The following is an 18,166-nucleotide window of genomic DNA, read 5'->3' as shown; positions in this document are numbered from 1 at the left end:
ATGAAAATCATGCAGGATAGTGGGCGCCAGAGTGAGGCAGTGTCTGTGGATGTTGACTCAGTCTCTGTTCATTGAGTCTGGCGGATATAGATGGAATGGGAGAGGGAGGCAGGGATGAGGACATTCATAGAGCTCTGTGTAATGATGGTCCTTGCTTGGCTTTATTAGTTTGCAGAGGAATTGTCCAGGAGCCCTCGCCGGAGGAGAATATGCAGAAGTGGATCTGAGAAGCCTGGACATCCTTCTAAGGAGACATGAATAGTCCTCGGGTTTCTGCATAACTGGCTGTTCCTCATCTGTACTTGCTGTAGTTTTCTTCACAGGCCGTGTGCTTCCTCCTTGGGTACGGGGCTCTGTGGCTGGGGAGGGCCCAGAATCTGCTCTGCAGAGTGACTATGTTGGGTGCCATTAAGAGGGCCAATGCAGAGAGGAGAAAAGGGGCCTGAACCCTGATTACAGGACGGTCACCCTTTCTTTAGTAAAATACTCCTCCTTCTTTTTTACTTGGTGTGGGTGGGGCGGGAAGTCCCCAATGTGAAAAGATCTGGAAATGAACAGGTAAGGGAGGGATCCTGCTGAGTGTCTCCTTTCCGATCAATCCTCCATCTCTCAGCGACACCCTTCCGGACTTACCTTCCTACCTCACCAAGAAAATAACTTTGTGCTCCCTAACCAGAAACCAGGGAGAAGGTAGTCTTTTTTTTTTACCAGAAAAGACCCCTCTTCCTTGTGACGCAGTCCTGTTAGTAGGGTTAGGTGCACCCACGTGCTGGCTCCGAATACCACCGCATGTGATTACAACACCTGAACATCAACACATTTCAGAAAGGACCGCCACATCAATCCCTTCGGACGTAGCCCTAGGAATCTCCTCTGTCTATCTCCAAAGAGAGACAAGGCCTGGAATTTGGACACAGCTGAGGGAGCTGTCCGAATCTCTACAGTTGAACACTCATCAGTGCGACGGTGTCTTTCTTGTGCACAAGAAAACAAAGGGTCAAAGTTGTGGTTGGTTGAGCGGTGTAAATTGGGCAGGGCAAAAGGACTTGCGGAAGGATGAGGTGGAAGTGAGGGTGTGAAAGGAGCCCCCCACCTCACCTGTTCATTTCTAGACGGTGTGACATTTGCATGGTTGGGCCATTTCTTGGCTTTTTTGAGAAAAGGGGCGAATTTTCCCATGGCTTCCACCATCCCCTTACAGCTGCCCCTTCGCCACACTATGTTGCATCTGACCTGGATAGGTCGCAAGTAAGATTTCACTTCAAATCTCAAAGTCCAGTAGAAATAATTGTGGGGGAATTTCCTGTCACTAAGAGAAACAGAAGCTCAAGCCTTCTCAAGGGGTGGGGTGTCGCTCAGCCACAGGCACAAAAAGGCTCCCCTAGTTTAAGCGTGCGAGGGATAAGACGTTACAGCCTCGTTACAGGGCAGTCATTTTGCCGGGCATGTCAAAGTGACCTGTGGTTTAATTTGCTTGGCAAAGGAGACCCAAACCTTCCTTACAGGGTGGTCCTTAAGCCAGGGGCGTTCGAATGGGGCAGAGAGAAAAGCGCTGTAAAGGAGAGACCTCCGTTCCCTCAGGAGAGCGTAGTCTCATTGCCCAGCAAGTGCCAGCAGCCCAAGAGGAGCTAGAAAGGGGAGACCTGCACCCTTCTCACAGGGATTGGTCAGTGGCAAAGAGCATTCTAAAGGCTAGGTCCTAAGGAGCTCAAAGCCACAGAGACCTTGTGGTGATCTGCGTGTAATGTAATATCTCATTGTAAGGTGATGTGGCCAGCAAGAGTTAATTAACTCACAAACTGACCTTGACCTGTGGCCAAACTTTAAGGACTGGTTAGGAAGATCTGTAAAGGAATTAGAGGTTTGAAATGCAGCCTGCATTGTTAGAAGGGTAAATGTTAGCTCAGGTCTTGTCTATTGCTATAGCTGTGATTCAAAGATCAAAAAAGCAAAATAGGAAGACACTGGAGTGAGATAGCGTTATTGTCTATATCGGGGATGGCAACCTTTCACAAGTGGTGTGCTGAGCCTTCATTTATTCACTCTAAAATTTATTACTGGCACGCGAAACCTTAATGTTTTTCAGAAGGTCTCTTTAGTTTCTATGTTTATATATTATATAACTAGTGTTGTATTGTAAAATAAACAAGGTTTTCAAAATGTTTAAGTAGCTTCATTTAAAATTAAATTAAAATGTTGATCTTACACCGCTGGCCTGCTCAACCCGCTGCTGGTCTGGGGTTCTGTTCCACTAGGCCACCAGCAGCCTGTGCGGGGCCCTGCCCACAGACAGAGGGTAGCTACCTTCTCCCTGGTTCTGGCCCATTCTCTTGCTCTCTCTGCACTGAGCTGAGGGTGGGAGTGGACGGAGCACAGGGCTGGGGCTGAAGGGTCTGGCCCAGGAGCTAGAATGAGGGAGGGGGCTCAGGGTTGGGGCAGGAGGTCTGGGTGTGGGGGCACTTACCTGGGCAGCTCCCATTTGGTGTGAGGGGTGCAGGTGGGAATGTGAGTGGGGGTGCAGGAGCTCCCGTTTGGTGCTCGGGGTGGGGATGTGCAGGGGTGCAAGATTCAGGGCAGAGGACTGGGGCCATGTGAGGGGAGTGCAGGTGTCAGGGCGGGGGGGGCGGGGTCTGTCTGGGGGTGCCACAGTCAGGGCTGGGGTCGGGGGGGGGGGTGAAGGTGTCAACAGAGGGGTGGGTGTGTAAGACGGAGGTCAAGGGCTCAGGGCAGGGGCCTGTGTGGGGGTGTCAGGGCTCAGGGCAGAGGGCCTGGGTGACTGCCCCCCTCAGAACCTCCAACCCCCTCTGCTCCTTGTCCCCTGACTACCCCCTCCTGGGACCCCTGCCCCTAACTGCTCCCCAGAACCCTATCCCCTATCTAAGCCTCCCTGTTCTTGTCCCCTGACTGCCCCCCTAGGAGCCTACCCCCTACCTGTCCCCTGACTGCCCCAACCCTTATCCGCACCCCGAGACAGACCCCTGGACTCCCACGCCCCATCCAACCACTCCCCACCCCCGACCCGACCCCCAGCACTCCCGACCTGTACACCCCTCCCCTGCTCCCTGCCTGCTGCAACCCCTCCACACCCCGCCTCCTGACAACCCCTCCTGACTCATCCAACCCCAGCTCCTTGTCCCCGACCACCTCCTCCAGAGACCCCCACCCTAACTGTCCCCTGACCCCTATCCACCCCCCACACCCTGACAGACCCCGGAAATCCCATGCCCCCTCCATCCCCCAGTTCCCTGTCTGCTGCCTCCAGACTCCCCCACCCCTAGCCACCTCCCCAGGATCCCACCCCCTATCCAACCAACCCTGCTCCCTGTCCCCTGACTACCCCCACCCCGTACCAAAGCCCCCCAGCCCCAGATCCCCTTACCATGAGCTGCCAAGCAGAGCCAGCCTATGCTGCCCCATGGGAGTGCACAACCCTGCCCCTCAGAGTGCTGCATGCACGGGGGCAGGGCTCTGGATCAGTGGGGAGCGTCTTTGCCTCCCTGCAGATCCAAACGCTGCCCCACAGGAGCACGCAGCCCTGGACCCAGAGCTCTGTGTGGGAGGCAGGGATCCAGGGGAGGGGCTGGGGGCTTGCTGCGCTAGGCCCGGTGCTCTAGCCCGGGAGTGCGGACCCTGCGGCTTGCTGCGCTGGCAGGATTTTTAATGGCACCCTGGAGTCCCGGCAGGCAGCCGTGTGCCATTGAAAATCGGCTCCCGTGACGTCTTTGGCATGTGGCTGCTGGAGGTTGCTGACCCCTGACCTAGTGTCTCTGTGGCTCCATGATGGAAATAACTAGTGAGACGTGTGGCCATGTGGGGTAATGCACAGAGCAGTTCCTGCATGGAGCTACAGTGACACTGTGGCCATGTGGGGTAATGCGCAGAGCAGTTCCTGCATGGAGCAACAGTGACACCGTGTGGCCACGCAGGGTATTGCACAGAGTAGTTTCTGCATGGAGCAACAGTGACACTGTGTGGCCACGCAGGGTATTGCACAGAGCATTTATGTCAGAGGAACAGTGACACCATTACCCTGCGTGGGCACATGGTGTCACTGTAGCTCCATGAAGGAAATGCTCTGTGCATTACCTTTCGTGGCCACATGGTATCACTATTCCTCCATGAGAAATGCTCTGTGCATTACCCTGCGTGGCCACATGGCGTCACTGTTGCTCTGTATAGGAACTGTTCTGTGCATTACCCTACGTGGCCACACGGTATCAATGGTCCTCTGAAAGAAATGCTCTGTGCATTACCCTTCGTGGCCACACGGTGTCACTAGTCCTCCGTGAGAAATGCTCTGTGCATTACCTTTCATGGCCACATGGCGTCACTGTAGCTGCATGCAGGAACTGCTCTGTGCATTACCCTTCGTGGCCACACGATGTCACTGTTGCTCCATGCAGGAACTGTTCTGAGCATTACCCTGCGTGGCCACACGGTGTCACTGTAGCTCCATGCAGGAACTGCTCTGTGGATTACCCTGCGTGGCCACATGGTGTCACTGTTCCTCTGAGATAAATGCTCTGTGCATTACCCTGCGTGGCCACCTGATGTCACTGTTGCTCCATGCAGGAACTACTCTGTGCATTACCTTGCGTGGCCACACGGTGTCACTGTTCCTCTGAGAGAAATGCTCTGTGCATTACAATGCATGGCCACACGATGTCACTGGAGCTACATGCAGGAACTGTTCTATGCATTACTCTGCGTGACCACACGATGTCTCTGTAGCTCCATGCAGGAACTGTTCTGTGCATTACTCTGCGTGGCCACATGGTGTCACTGTTCCTCTGAAATATTCTGTGCATTACCCTCCATGGCCACACAGTGTCTCTGTTACTCCGTGAGATATGGTCTGTGCATTACCCTTCGTGGCCACATGGTGTCACTGTAGCTCCACGCAGGAACTGCTCTGTGTATTAAAAAGAAGCAGCAAGCTGCAAGGTAAACAAGCAAGAAGCCAGCAGCCAAACACTAGCCAACAGGCAATTTTCAGCCAATTAAGCCAAAATCAATCTCAGTTTCTCTGTTTTTCCCATGTGTTTGGAGTGTCTGATGCTTTGTGCATTACTGTGACAGGTCACCATGAGTGCCACAGTGGGCCTGAGGGAAATGCTTTCTTATCACTGACCCTTCATAAGGGAAACGGGTTGTGTATTACTTGGAGTGCCCACCCAGTGTCACTGTTGCTCTAGGAGGAAAATGCCTTCTGCATCCCCCCATCTGGTATCACTGTTGCTCCATTAGGAAATGCTTATCTGTCGTGGCCACTCTTGTCCCTGTGCGGTCCCTGGGGGGAACCCCCTTCAGTGAGACAGCCTTTGTCAGGGTTCCACTCTCTCTTGGGTGTTCAGCCCCTCCACCTCCTGGAACTGCACCACTCTGAGCCTTAGCACACCCGTCTCTTGCTATGGGCCCCCTCAGGGAATCCACTTGCTCTGGACTGCCAGGGCCTCCTCACCCCCGAAGGGGTTGATGCAACCCTGTTCTCTAGCCCGGAGTGACACTCAGCCAGCGTAACACAGGAGGGTTTATTGAGCTTTTGAACCCAACATAGGAAACTCTCAGAGCCTTAGGCCTGGCCTCCCTCAGCACAGCACATCCAAGTCTCCCCTGCATCCAGGGGGGCTCTGTCTAATCTCTGTCTCTCCAGTCCTGAACCCCCCTGCTTCCCAGCTGGGCATTTGATATCATGGGCCCCAAGCCCTGCCTCTGTCCATTGTCTTCTCTCTAGGTAAACAGGGTCACCTGGGCCTCCTCTCCTCTCCTCCAGCCCCCACTGGCTGGAACTGGCTGTTGGGCTGTGGAGAGAGGACCCCAGTGACCTATTGTCTTCCTAGTGGCTAGAACTGGTTGGGACTCCTGAGCTGGGCCTCTGGGTTGCCAGTCGCTGGGGTATCCATTCTCCAGGCCATCAGTTGGGGCCTCAAGTTCCCTCACTGGTCCTCTGTAACAAAAAACTCCCTCTGGCCTCGTCTCGTTAACACAGTAACACCCAGGGAAACTGAGTCACACGCCGTCTGCATGCAAACCATTGGAAAAAACAAGGAGCCAAACCAGAAAATCTCCCACTTTGTTACACACTTATCATTCAACGGTGCTGTCTGCTGTGGCAACCGGGACATGTGCTGCAGGAAGTGGGGCTACTTCAATGAGACCCTGTCCCACATCCTGTGTGGATGTCAGCACTACTCTGGAGCCTGCCGGTAATGCCACAGTGCCATCCAGAACGGGGTGGTGAAAGCCATCCCGCCGTCCCTGGGGAAGCTCACCATCGACCCCGGCATCCTCGGCATGGACAGCCAACTGTGACCCAACATCGTGATGGATACGGAAAAGAAGATTCTCATGGTGGACGTCATGGTGCCGTTCGACACTGGCAGTACCAGGTAGAGTAATTGAGAACACCGGTCAGGAAAATAACCCACTTCCTTCTTTCCTTGACAAATCAAGGGATTCACCCCACCCATGTACTTAGTATTGGTATAGTGCAAGGGTCAGCAACCTGTGGCATGTGAGCAGATCTTTAATGGCACACTGCTGCCCGCCGGAGTCCCAAGGACATAAAGCCAGTGAGGGGCAGAGCCTGCACCCCCCGAGAGAGGAGCCACCTCAGTGGCCTGGCCATGGGCTCCTGCGTCCCCTCACCTGGCGAGAGCCCTGCCCGGGGCGTGGAGGCCAGCTCACCTGAGCCACCTTGGTATAGTTGGCTATGGTGGATTGGCAGCGTTCTGGGAAGCAGGTTTGCTGCTGGACCTGGACCCGACTCCCGACAGCAGGAAGGGGAGCAGGGATGGTGGAGGTGGGGAGGCTGGCAGCAGCAGCGACAGCTGCTGAGCGTCCTGGGAGGAGGCGCCCAGCTGCAGCCATGGCTTGGTACCTGCTGTTCATGAGCTGGGAGGAGCAGAGAGCTCAGTGGCCCGGTGGTGCTGAGCATGTAGCAGGTGTGGGCGAGTGGGGTGGTGGTGGCCAGGAGCCCTGGGGTGAGGCGCTCGCATACTGCGGGGTTATGTGCCGCCAGGGCAGCTCCTCCAGACACAGCCAGAAGGGACTCTCTTGCGCAGGCGCTAGTTGCGCTTGTGCAGTGTGCCATGGGGCTCGGTGGGTGAGCTGGCTGGGGCCGCAGGAGTGAGGAGCCCTGTTCCTGAGTCCCCACACCCACCCAACCTCTGCCCAGAGCCCGCACACACACCCAACCCCTGCCCTGACTCCCCCACACCCAGCCCTCTGCCCAGAGTCCCGCACACACACCAGGCCTGTGCTCTGCACCCCCCAGGCCCCTCCCCTGAGCCCCTCATACACACCCAGCCTTCTGCCTGACTGCTTCACCCCACCCATGACCCCAGCCCTGACTCTGGCACCCCCACATCCCCATTCACCCCCACCCTCACCACCAAATGGGAGCTCCTGCACACACCCTTACACACATTCCCGCCTGTACACCTCACACCCAATGGAAGCTGCCCAGGTAAGTGCCCCACACCCAAACCTCCTGCCCCAATCCTTAGCCCCCTCCCGCAGTTTATCTCCTGGCCAGACCCTTCACCTCATCCTGTGCTCAGTGCATTCCCACTCTCAGCTCAGTGCAGAGAGGAAGAGAATGGGCCAGAACCAGGAGAAGGTAGCTACCCGCTGTATGTGGGGAGGACCAGGACTCCAGACTGGCAGCGAGCTGAGTGGGTCTGGCAGCAGGGATGTCAGCTGGCAGGAGCCCGCAGATGGAACCCCTGAGCGGCAGTGGGCTGAGCTGCTCAGCCTGCTGCGGGTCTAGGGTCCTCGCCAGTGGCCCCACCCAGACAGCTGCTAGTCTGCGATTCTGGCTGCCTGACTATTGCCAGCCGGGGTCCCGACCACAGGCCTCGCTCAGCCCATTGCTGGCCTAGGTGAAAAGAACCCCAGACTAGAAGTGGGTTGAGCGGGCCAGCGGCGTAAGATCAACATTTTAATTTAATTTAAAATTAAGCTTCTTAAACATTTTGAAAACCTTGTTTATATTATTTAACTAAACTATTGTTGTATTGTAAAGAGAGACTTATAGAGACCTTCTAAAAAACATGAAAAAGTATTACCAGCACTCGAAACCTTAAATTAAAATGAAGACTCGGCACACCACTGCTGAAAGGTTGCTGACCCCAGGTATAATCAATGACTTGGACTCTGGATACATTCTATGGGTGGTGTACCTGAGATCACTTACCCACTGTGGTTTTAAAAATGCCCGCACCCCAATCTGGGTCTATGGCGATTGTGTTATGTATGTATCTTATGAACCTTGTAACCGACACTTGTAATCCCTCAGAACCTAAGCCTGACCGCAGCTGTACAGTGCCTTCCTTCTTAATGTTTAAAATCATACTTACACAAGTTACCTTCTACACTCTCATTGGCTATTTAACATTTTTATTGAAGTTATTTTAATTAAAATAGACAAAATGTAGATATGGTTGTTGGACGCACTTGGCATAATCCAGGTAACTCAAAAGGATGGAAGGCCATGAGAGCTGATGAAGTCCTCTTGCTCTGAGCCATAGTGTACCAACTCTCCATGTTTGACCCCGAGTTGCTCTTGTGAAAGGGGCTACTCCTTCTAGAAGAAAGAAACTAGTAAGAACCGGTTAGTAGCTAGGCAGACTTGGTTCTGGGTGGGTAATGTTCATGTCATAAACATTGTAACAAGTTACTGTTTTGGTTAAAGTATAAAAGGTATGTGAGTTCTTTGTTTCGCACGGTTTTGATTTGAGCCCTGTGTGGCTCCTGATGCCTATTTGAGATCTCAAATAAAGTTCTGTTTGCTTCTCCATCCTGGTGTGTCCTTTTGGTGCGGTGCACACCGGGCAACGAACTCAACCACTGCCACCTTGGGCACTGAGTGCCGGCAACAGTTTGGTCAAAGCCAGATGACAATTACTTAGGGGTGTTATTGTAAGTTACTATAAAAAGGGCTGCACTAGCTGGAGCTGAACGCATATCATTGCCAACTCTCCCCACACATGCTCCAGGTACTGGCTCCATGACTTGGGATGAACAAGAAAAAGGATGGTACATTGTGAGAGGGACCTAGAGGGTTTCAGAGCTGACAAGCCAGGGCAGGAGATGGCTGCTCCCAGGTATGATGGTGATGGGGCCCATTAAGGTATCTGGATAGAAAAGGCAGGGGCAAAAGCATGTGGTGGGGCACAGCTGAGGCTGAACATTAACTGCCAGGGGTGAGGAGGGCAATAAATCATCCCCCCCGGGCCCCCAGACTGGGCATCGTCTGAGCAGGAGGCCTTTCTATGGCTGCCCTGGTTAGGGGCAACCTTGAGCGCCATACGCCAGGGACCCGCCCTGCCCTGCTGGGCTTCTCTACCCGCAGCGGGGCAGCCGCAGGGAGCGGGAAGGCTGGGCAGTGCCGCCCTGCTGGGCCCAGAACCTGATCTGCTGCCTGGTGTGTCGCCTCCCTGCATTGGTGCAGTGACTGCGGGGGCCCTGCCCCCTCCAGAGGAGAAGGACCATTGTACCCACATGGGCCAGTGCCCTGGGTGTGTCCCTCAGCCCCACACGTGGGGGGGGAATGAGCTTGGGAAGCCCCCTGGGGCAGTGTCCGGTGTCCTGCCCCCCAGCTGCCGCAGTGACCCCGGGGGGGGGGTCTCCACTATTTGGGCAGCGACCCCCTCCAGGGGAGTTTCTGGCCCAGTCAGGGCAGCGTGAGGGCGCAGCGACTTCAGCGGGTGCCACTGAGCATGCGCCGGGCGTTGTCCGCGTGCCCGCGCAGTCCCAACCCAGGCGGCCGCCCGATCCGCTTCCTGGGTGTGAGCCGGTGACTCTGTGTCTGCAGGGCAGGGCCAGGCTGGGCTCGGCGGCGGTCGCGCCCGATCCTGGCGCGCCGGACCGGAAGTGACATGGGCCCAGGGCCGGGTGGAGGGAGTCGCGGTGCGCAGGGGGGTCCCGGCCTGCTCACGGTTTGGCGGAGAGACCCCGGGGGCAGCTGAGCGCGTGGGGCGGATTGAGACTCCCGGAGTCGGGGGTGGGGGAGGGGCAGAGGGTGTGAAATGGGCGGTCAGGCGGGGTCTGGAAAATCAGATGGGGGAGGGGCCAAAGGGTGTGAAATGGGGGGGTCAGGTGGGGGAGGGGCAGAGGGTGTGAAATGGGGGAGTCGGGGGCTGGAAAATCAGCTGGGGAAGGGCCAAAGTGTGTGAAATGGGGTCAGGTGGGGGAGGGGCAGAGGGTGTGAAATGGGGGGGCGGGGGGCAGACTGGTTCAGTGCCAGTTTCATACCTGGGTAGGTTTTGGCGGGTGTCTGGAATGGGCACCACGGACACACATTCATGTGTCTCCCCACGTGGTGTCTGTCTAGGTTTTGACTTGGGTTTGTTGGATCTGTGCTGCAGGCAACTGAAAATAAGGACTGTCATAGGTCTCACCCCCACTTAGAGCTGTTGGGTTCCAAAATGGGGACCTGCATTGACTCCCCTAAACTAAAATCCTAGTTTAGATCTGGTAAAAGCTGCCACCACCCAATAATGTACGTGTATTGGGACACAGTCCTTCCCCAAAATCCTTGGGGAGCCCAAGAGCCCCAAATCCATGGAGTTCTTACACCTAGGAGAAATAAACCCTTCCTCCCCCCTCCCTTTTCCTAGGAGAGATACCGGGATTCAACTACAGAGGGATGTCTCCTCCTCTCTCCTCCCCTTTCCCTGAGAATTCACCCAAGGAAAGATCAACCAAGGCCTTAACACAGATTCAAACCTAAATTTCAACCCAAAGGGAAACAAACCATTTCCCTCCTCCCCTCTCCTAGTGCTTAGGAGAGATACCTAATTTAAACTCCTTGAATCAAGAACTCACTCTTCCCCCCTCCCCTTCCCTTGAATTTCCACAAGAGAAGGAATTAACCAAGTCCAAAGAAAAGAAAATAATTTATTAAAAGAACCAAAAAAAAAAAAAAGAAAGTACACCATCGCTGTCATACCAGGATGCAAAAATACAGGGTCTAACTTATCAATCTCTGGAGAGAATTCCCCCTCCTTTCTTTCTCAGTAAAAGCAAAGTAACAGTAAACAGAAATCAAGAATTTCCTTCAGCAAACACACAATTGCAAATGTAGAAATTAAATTATAAGACTAATCCGCCTTTCTAATTAATACTCGCTATTGGATAGTAGGAATGACTCCAGGAGAACTTGGAGACATGACTGGCCTCGCTTAGATCCAAAGAGAGCATGAACACTTGCACAAAGAACACAGACAAAGGCTTCCCTCCACAGAGATTTGAAATTATCTTGTCCCTGATTGGTCCTCTGGTCAGGTGTTCCTCAGGTACTGCATGTTAACCCGTTACAGGTAAAAGAGACCTTAACCGTTAACTTTCTGTTTATGACACGCCCCCCCAAATTGCAGACAGTGGGGGAACCACACTGGCGGTGATTTCCTTCTAGAACTTTAAAATAAACAGATTAATAAAACACATGCACTATTACATATACTACTAAGTATGTAAACAACAAGATATTTGACATTCAAGAACACTTTTTAACCATTTAAAGGGGTGTGTGCTGAATAGTGTCCTTTGTAGGAACATGAGATGTGTTATGACTCCCCTGCCCTCTGGATGTAAGGGCTGTGTCACGAATAGAAAGAAGAGGTGACCCCTGAATACTGTCCCCTGCAGAAAGAAAGGGTGAGTCGTGAATTGCAGTCCCCCCAGAAACAAAGGGTGTATTCTGAATACTGTCTCCTCAGAAACAAGAGGTGTATCCTGAATAATGTCCCCTCCAAAAACAAAGGGTGTATTGTGAATTGCAGTCCCCCTAGAAACAAGAAGTGTATCCATGAATAATGTCCCCCCAGAGAACAAGAGTATGTCGTGAATAGTAGTCCCACCCGAAACAAATGGTGTATCCTGAATAATGTCCCCCCACCCAGAAACAAAGGATGAGACGTAAATTGGAGTCCCTCCAGAAACAAAGGGTGTGTCCTGAATTCTAGTCCCAGCAGAAATAAAGGGTGTACCCTGAATACTGTCCCACCAGAAACAAGAGGTGAATCCTGAATAATGTCCCCTCCAAAAACAAAGGGTGTGTCGTGAATTGCACTACCTCTAGAAACAAGAAGTGTATCCTGAATACTGTCCCCTCCAGAAACCCAGGGTGAGTCGTGAATTGTAGTCCTACCAGAAACAAAGGGTGAATCATGAATGAATCATGAATGTTTCCCAAAGTAACAAGAGGTGTATCCTGAATGATGTCCCCTCCAGAAACAAAGGGTGTGTTGTGAAATGCAGTCCCCCCAGAAACAAAGGGTGTGTCGTGAATTGCAGTCCCCCCAGAAACAAGAGGTGTATCCTGAATAGTGTCTCCCCAGAAACAAGAGGTGTATCCTGAATAATGTCCCCTCCAGAAACAAAGGGTGTGTCGTGAATTGCAGTCCCCCCAGAAACAAGAGGTGTATCCTGAATAATGTCCCCTCCAGAAACAATGGGTGTGTCCTGAGTTGTAGTCCCCCCAGAAACAAGAGGTGTATCCTGAATACTGTCTCCCCAGAAACAAGAGGTGTATCCTGAATACTGTCTCCCCAGCAACAAAGGGTGTGTCATGAAATGCAGTCTCCCAGAAACAACGGGTGAGTTGCAAATTGGAGTCCCCAGAAACAAAGGGTGTGTCCTGAATTGTAGTCCCACCAGAAACAAGGGTGTATCCTTAATAGTGTGCCCCAGAAACAAGAGGTGTATCCTAAATAATATCCTCCAGAAACAAAGGATGTGACCTGAATTGTAGTCCCTGCAGAAACAAGGGTGGTCCTGAATCATGTCCTCCAAAAACAAAGGGTGTATCGTGAATTGCACTACCCCTAGAAACAAGAAGTGAATCCTAAATACTATCTCCCCAGAAACAAGAGGTGTGTCCTGAATTTCAGTCACCACAGAAACAAGAAGAGTAACCTGAATACTGTCCCAGAAAGCAAGCGTGAGTCGTGAATTGAGTCCCACAGAAACAAGGGTGTATCCTGAATCATGTCCCCTCCAGAAACAAAGGGTGTATCGTGAATTGCAGTCCCCCCAGAAACAAGAGGTGTATCCTAAATACTGTCTCCCCAGAAACAAGAGGTGTGTCCTGAGTTGTAGTCCCCCCAGAAACAAGGGGTGTGTCGTGAAATGCTGTCCCCCCAGAAACAAAGGGAGAGTCGTGAATTGGAGTCCCCCCAGAAACCAAGAGTGTGTCCTGAATTATAGTCCTACCAGAAACAAGGGGTGTAGCCTGAATAATGTCCCCTACAAAAACAAAGGTTATGACCTGAATTGTAGTCCCCCAGAAACAGAATGTGTTGTGAATTGCAGTCCCCCCAGAAACAAGAGGTTTAATCTGAATAATGTCCCCTCCAGAAACAAAGGGTGTGTCGTGAATTGCAGTCCCCCTAGAAACAAGAAGTGTATCCTGAATAATGTCCCCCCGGAGAACAAGGGTGTGTCGTGAATTGTAGTCCCACCTGAAACAAATGGTGTATCCTGAATAATGTCCCCCCACCCAGAAACAAAGGATGAGTCGTAAATTGGAGTCCCTCCAGAAACAAAGGGTGTGTCCTGAATTCTAGTCCCAGCAGAAATAAAGGGTGTACCCTGAATACTGTCCCACCAGAAACAAGAGGTGAATCCTGAATAATGTCCCCTCCAAAAACAAAGGGTGTGTCGTGAATTGCACTACTTCTAGAAACAAGAAGTGATTCCTGAATACTGTCTCCTCCAGAAACCGAGAGTGAGTCGTGAATTGTAGTCCTACCAGAAACAAAGGGTGAATCATGAATGTTTCCCCCAGTAACAAGAGGTGTATCCTGAATAATGTCCCCTCCAGAAACAAAGGGTGTGTTGTGAAATGCAGTCCCCCCCAGAAACAAAGGGAGAGTCGTGAATTTGAGTCCCTCCAGAAACAAAGGGTGTGTCCTGAATTGTAGTCCTACCAGAAACAAGGGGTGTATCCTGAATAATGTCCCCTCCAGAAACCCAGGGTGAGTCGTGAATTGTAGTCCTACCAGAAACAAAGGGTGTATTCTGAATAATGTCCCCTCCAGAAACAATGGGTGTGTCCTGAGTTGTAGTCCCCCCAGAAAAAGGGGTGTATCCTGAATACTGTCTCCCCAGAAACAAGAGGTGTATCCTGAATCATGTCCCCTCCAGAAACAAAGGGTGTGTCGTGAATTGCAGTCCCCCCAGAAACAAGAGGTGTATCCTGAATAGTGTCTCCCCAGAAACAAGAGGTGTATCCTGAATAATGTCCCCTCCAGAAACAAAGGATGTGACCTGAATTGTAGTCCCTGCAGAAACAAGGGGTGGTCCTGAATAATGTCCCCTCCAAAAACAAAGGGTGTATTGTGAATTGCACTACCCCTAGAAACAAGAAGTGTATCCTAAATACTATCTCCCGAGAAACAAAGGGTGTGTCGTGAAATGCAGTCCCCCCCAGAAAGAAAGGGTGTGTCCTGAATTGTAGTCCTACCAGAAACAAGGGGTGATTCCTGAATAATGTCCCCTCCAGAAACCAAGGGTGAGTCGTGAATTGTAGTCCCACCAGAAACAAAGGGTGAATCATGAATAGTGTCTCCCCCAGAAACAAGAGGTGAATCCTGAATAATGTCCCCTCCAGAAACAAAGGGAGAGAGTCCTGAATTGGAGTCCCCCCAGAAAAAAGGGTGTGTCCTGAACTGAAGTCCCAGCAGAAACAAGAGGTGTATCCTGAATAGTGTCTCCCCCAGAAACAAAGGGTGTGTCCTGAATTGTAGTCCCACCAGAAACAATGGGTATATCCTGAATAGTGTCTCACCAGAAACAAAAGGTGTATCCTGAATAATGTCCCCTCGAGAAACAAAGGATGTGACCTGAATTGTAGTCCCCGCAGAAACAAGGGGTGGTCCTGAATAATGTCCCCTCCAAAAACAATGGGTGTGTTGTGAATTGCACTACCCCTAGAAACAAGAGGTGTAACCTGAATACTGTCTCCCCCAGAAACAAAGGGTGAGTCGTGAAATGCAGTCCCCCCAGAAACAAAGGGAGAGTCGTGAATTTGAGTCCCCCCAGAAACAAAGGGTGTGTCCTGAATTGTAGTCCTACCAGAAATAAGGGGTGTATCCTGAATAATGTCCCCTCCAGAACCAAAGGGTGTGTCGTGAATTGCAGTCCCCCCAGAAACAAGGGGTGTGTCCTGAATACTGTCTCCCCAGAAACAAGAGTGTGTCCTGAATCATGTCCCTCCAGAAACAAAGGGTGTGTTGTGAATTGTAGTCTCCCCAGAAACAAGAGGTGTATCCTAAATCATGTCCTCCAGAAACAAAGGGAGAGAGTCCTGTATTGCAGTCCCCCCAGAAACCAAGGGTGTGTCCTGAGTTGTAGTCCCACCAGAAAGAAGAGGTGTAACCTGAATACTGCCACCCCCAGAAACAAGAGAGGTGTCATCAATAGTAGTCCTCCTCGGAACAAGGAGTGTGTCCTGAATAATGTCCTCCAGAAACAAGAGAGGTGTCACAAATTCCGTCCCCACTGGAAACGAGAGGTGTGACACGAATAATGTCCTTGCAGAAACAAGATATCTGTCATCAATATCAGTCCTGGGAACAAGGGGTGTGTACTGAATAGTGTCCCCTCTGGAAACAAGAGTTGTGTCCTGAATACTAACCCTACATAAACAAGAGGTGTGTCATCAATAGTATGCCTCATGGGAACACGAGGTGTGTCCTGAATCCTGTCCTGTTGAGAAACAGGGATGTTTCTTGCCCTTATGGCTTGTAAAAAGTGATATTAGAAGCAATAGGGCATGGCTCGCTGGTGCCCTCTGTATCAGTGCCCCTGTGCTTGGCGCAGCTCCATGCAAAGCTGGTCATGGGAACCTCTTGTCTGCTGTGCAGAGGGCAGGGGCTGATGTTTGGGGGGTGTGACAGGCATCTGTGATGTTGCCTCTGGGTTATGAGTAGCAGATGCTGAGTGCTGTTGGTGGACTCAACAAACCTTCTGATTAGTGAGCTCTCTGCTTAAAGTGAGAGTGTGCTGTCTCTCTCATTCCCCGAACACACACAGCCTCTCTCTTTCACATACATGGTTGGACTGTTATAGTCTCTACTATTTTATTTTTTCAACAGAAGTAATATGTGTACGGTGCATATCAAGGATTACAGTACTCTTAGTTTATTTGTTTCTGTGGTCCGTGCATTTCATAATTTTACTACGCTAAGAATTAAAGTTAAAGTAGAAGTGAGTTCTAAAATGCCTCACCTGGCCATGGCTTGCATAATTGTCATTCATGATTTAAAACAACAACGATAGAGCACAATATGATAAAAGTCCGGCAATCAAATAAAAGTATCCTGCTAGAACATAAATTCTGCTTCAACGCACAACTTTAGACACTGCAACTGAAGGTTGCTTATTTTCAAATTGTATTTTTAGTGATCTCTGCAAAAGACCTTAACACTTGTATGAAAATAAATGTAGTTCCATGTATAATCCTAATAGCCATGATGGAATCAAATGTTAGTGAGTCATGTACGTGATTTTTGATAGGTAAACATAAATGCAAAAATATTTAGAGACATTAATTTCCTTTCTTAATAAAAGAGAAAACAACACCTAATAATGTTTTTAGTGAATGGTTTTCACTGTGCTAAAGAGTATTTATTTAATTTTGACTAGATAATGGCAGTAAATGCAGAGTGTGTGTTAAGTGGATTTTAAGCAGAGTTTGTTTATTTTTTCAATTTGTATATATCTGTATTAAAGCTAGTGTACAAAATATGAAACTTGTGTTTCTGATATCTTTGTTAAAGCTCCAGAACCGACACCGTGATGCTTGGAAGTGGGACTGGCTTGCTGTATTATCTCCTGATTGGTGTAAACTTACATAGATACAATACTCCTGCCAGCTAAATCCTTATTCTTTAATTGAAACAGATACAAAGTCCAATTAAAGGCACATTTTCAGTTTATTTATTTAAGTTATTATGTGGCAGAAACCTGGAGTTTTCAGGTGCTCAACTAGCCCCTGGAATCATCATTAAAATTGCCTCACTGCCTCAATATGAAATGTTGCCTCTGGTGAGCCATGAGCGGCCAGAGGGCTGTGGGCAATGGAAAGTTCCAGGCCCCTGTTTGACAGCCTGAAGTTGGCATTGAGCTGCATGACGAGTGCCAGGCAGCACAAGCTGCAGCAGCAGTGGAGGCGTAAGGGTGGCAATATGCTATGTGACCCTTGTTGTCTGTGATGCTGCTGAGGGTGGTGGCATTGCCTTAAGACAGAGATCGACAAACTATGGCCCGTGGGCCATGTGGCATGTGGATCCCTCCTGCCCAGCCCTGAGCTCCTGGCCTGGGAAACTAGCCTCTGGCCGTCCCCTGCTGTCCCTACTGCTGTGCAGCCTCAGCTCGCCCTGCTGGTGGTGCAATGCTGTGGGTGGCAAGCAGGGCCAGCTTTAGGAACTATGGGGCTCAATTTGAATACCTGGCAGTGGTCTGGGTGTTTGGCGGCACTTTGGCGATGGGCGTTCACTTGCTCCTGGTCTTTTGTGGCACTGAAGGACCCATCAGCGAAATACTGCCGAAGACCGATGGCAGTGAAGGAGCTGCCACTGAAATGCTACTGAAGATCTGGCCCACTGTACAATGAGTAAAAAAATTAAAAAGGTATGTAACTTAGGTGCTCTTCTTTAGGGCATGGGGCTCTCTTAGGTGTGGGGCCCGATTTGGGAGAACTGAGATACCTCTTTCAGCAACCCCAAGTGCACCTACTGTGAGTCCCATACTCTCTGCAGGTAGAATTTTCTTTTAGGAATCTGAAATATGGTAATTATAGTGTTACCTGGTGGTAGAGTTTGAATCTTCTATAGATTTGCATTGTAAGAAGAAAGGTTGATCACTACATCCAGAGGAACAGTGCTTCCTGCTGTCAAGCTAGAAATGAACTAAAGAGTTTCTGTGGCACCTGAGTCTGTATTTATAGCTGCCTTTGGCTTCTAAGGCATGATGGGAAATGGAGGGTGGAGCTTAGGCAGTATATAAGCTGGTGTATTGTCACCTGAAGTCATTCAGCTTTGTGGTGGTCCAAAGAGATGTGCCTAGGTGCTTCTATGGGTGTTTTTAGTCATGGTGAGTATTGATACAGGGTAAAGATGACATGTATTTGTTGTTAATGTACTGTTTTCCTTGTCTT

The sequence above is a fragment of the Mauremys reevesii genome, linkage group 10 (genome assembly GCF_016161935.1).
Source record: "Mauremys reevesii isolate NIE-2019 linkage group 10, ASM1616193v1, whole genome shotgun sequence".
Taxonomy (NCBI): domain Eukaryota; kingdom Metazoa; phylum Chordata; order Testudines; family Geoemydidae; genus Mauremys; species Mauremys reevesii.
This window is presented reverse-complemented; position numbering follows the sequence as displayed.